Genomic DNA, 2,816 nt, shown 5'->3' with positions numbered 1-2,816 from the left:
CCTGGTCACCAGCAGGTTTATCTGAGAAAACCTCCAGTTTCTCTCTGTCTCCGCCCTCTTTCAGCCACACACTGTTTCATTTCCTCATTCATTCAGTCAGTAAGCGAGCGAGTTTTGGCGTAGAACAGCTTTTATTAACGATCCAGTGGATAAAGGAGCAGCATTACTGCACAGATCATTAAATATTCGTCGGTAGATTGTTATCAGACCGAGCATAAATGTTCTCGCATTTCCGGACAGTTATCGGTTTGAGCGGTACCGTTTCATAATCGTTTCAAGTCCATAATCTACATAAACAACCTAATCCGTCCTTACATTTACATTACCAACCAGTCATGCTCTCACATCCAGCAGATATTGTGTGTTGCTGCGGTTCTTTGCAAATTAAAGTTTTTATATGATGTCAGAGATGCAGAGTAAGACAACTGTATGGAGGACAGTCAGAAAAGTTTTCCTGGCTCTGAAACGACTTTAACTCATCATTGTGGACATAAACCTGTCAGAACATCAAGGAGGATCCACAGGATTGCAGGTGAATGATGTAGAGATCTGTTAAATTCATTTTAAATCATATTCTGTTAATGACATTGTGCTGCAGCCTCAGACTGGGATCAGTCATTTTAATTTCTTTTAGGATTTCCCAGTGTGATTGGCTGCATAGATGCACACACATCCCCATCACAGCTCCCTCACATCATGAACAGGAAGTCCATTCACAGCATAAATGTGCAGGTAGGCTACAGGTAGACTGACTACTGTTTCTAAATGTTAAAGACTGCATCATAGTTCAACATCTGTCATTCTCTGCACTGTCCAGATCAGATGTGATGCTGCATACATCATTTCTAATGTGGAGGCCACGTGGTCTGGGTCTGTTCATGACTCCAGGATTTATGGAGAGTCTAACCTGAGCAACAGACTGCAGCGTGGTCAGCAGCATAAAGATTTTCACAATAGAATTCTCTTGTCTCCCTCCTTTAATATACTCTGATGTATCCACTATACATTACAGGAGAGTTTGATGGCCTTCTGCTGGGTGACAGGGGTTACCATGACAACCCAGGCTGATGACCTCATACCCTGACCCTGAACCAGGCCCCCAACAGAACTTCAACCGGACTCACTGCAGGACCAGAGCCCGGGTGGAGATGACCATAGGCCTGCTGAAAGCCCGTTTCCAGAGCCTACGTCTCCTCAGGGTGACCCCTGAGAGGGCCTGTGATATTACTGTGGCATGTGTTGTTCTTCATAATATTACCACTATTAGAGGAGAGCAACACCCTGCCCTACAAACTGAAGACCCAGATGATGAGCCCATCCACCTGCAGCTATCCAGGACAGCAGAGCAGTCAGAGACACTGTATGCAAGAATCACTTTAGAGTTTAAGTCACCATCATCACCACCACAGCAAATAAAGACATGATACACATTTCATTTGCTCTTCTTTATTTCCTACAAATAAACAGTTCAGTTCATGTTCCAGTAGTTAAAGGGATAGTTCAGGATTTCTGACATGAATCTGTATGGCATCCCCGTCAGCACTGTTGTTCATTCACACAGACTTACTGCCAACAGCGTCCGGTGAGCAGAGATCCGGTCTGGTTTTGGTCCAGATGAAAGAAGTCCGGCCAGTTTGCTGGGGTCACGAAAATAAAGAGTTTTCTTCTCAAACCAATATGTGTTCTAAAGAGTGATATATTTGCATTACAAAACCGTTGTCCACGAAAAAGTCAGACCTCGTAAACGCTTGGCACTATTTTCTCTCCCTTCATATCACTCCGCACAGGTTTCACTTTGTTTACTGCTCGTAAAGTTAACAACAACAACATGTCTGACTAGGACAGCAACGATGAATATACTGACTTCAGCATTCAGCCAAGGGGATATCTTTATGAACCCGAATATACTGAAGCCGAAATTCACCAGATGGAGTTAGAACGGGCAGAGAGAGAGAGAGAGACGGTGGACAGAGAAGTGGATCACTTGTACAGTATAAAGTTATAAAATTCAACCAAAAACTGAGGAGGCAACACTTACTCTGAAGACAGCTGACCCTCAGGTCCAGCTGGTCTGGGACGCTTCTTCCAGTTTATTTTAGGGATGTGGAAAAAGGTCTGCAACACACCCTCATTCAGGAGTGCAGCGAAGTCATTATGATGTGTGATGCAGACAGAAGCTGGGAAGCTGTCCTCATCAATTGAAAGGTCTTGTATCTGTGACATGATGAGATCATATTCGTGGCAGCAACAGGACTCCACCTCTGTTGGGATTATTTCGCACTTGAAACAAGTACAGCACCATTTATCAGTCACCCGGTGTCTCACAGCTCCAGCTGTGGCTCCAACTTCAACTTGTTCCACTTCTCTGTCCAGGGTTAGGGTTAGTATTGAGTGCATAAGTGAACATAATTATTTGAAGGTTGACTTTTTTTGTATTAAAAACACTTTTCTTTTATTGGTCGGATGGAATATGCTAATTTTTGGAGATAGGGATTTTTGTTTTTTCTTTACTTTTTGGCCAATATCATCAATATTAAAACAATAAAAGGCTTGAACTACTTCAGTTGTGTGTAATGAATCTAACATATATGAAAGTCTGATGTTTATCAGTACATTACAGAAAATACTGAACTTTATCACAGTATGCTCATTTTTGGAGAAGAACCTGTATGTATCCATGACCTTTTATTCCACCGTTTTACAGGCATCTGCTTTCTTTCTGTTGGCTGAGCAGAAGTCTATGTTAGTTTAAAAAGTCTTAATTATTTAACAGGACATGATATGGATGCAGACATTTAGGCTATGTGTGGATAAAA

The 2,816-nt window shown here is 42.3% G+C and overlaps 1 long non-coding RNA gene across 2 annotated transcripts; it reads left to right on the top strand.

Annotated features, from left to right (window-relative positions):
• LOC127532700 (uncharacterized) lies at positions 1 to 2,559 on the top strand. 2 transcript variants are annotated; one of them, XR_007940340.1, is made up of 3 exons: positions 12 to 532; positions 635 to 732; positions 818 to 2,559. It is a non-coding gene; the product is annotated as an uncharacterized LOC127532700 (long non-coding RNA). The 2 variants fall into 2 exon arrangements; XR_007940339.1 differs by having other exon boundaries at positions 1 to 532; positions 635 to 2,559.
• Positions 2,560 to 2,816: the final 257 nt, after the last annotated feature.

This window comes from Acanthochromis polyacanthus, chromosome 24, assembly GCF_021347895.1.
Source record: "Acanthochromis polyacanthus isolate Apoly-LR-REF ecotype Palm Island chromosome 24, KAUST_Apoly_ChrSc, whole genome shotgun sequence".
NCBI classification, from domain to species: Eukaryota; Metazoa; Chordata; class Actinopteri; family Pomacentridae; genus Acanthochromis; species Acanthochromis polyacanthus.
This window is presented reverse-complemented; position numbering and strand designations above follow the sequence as displayed.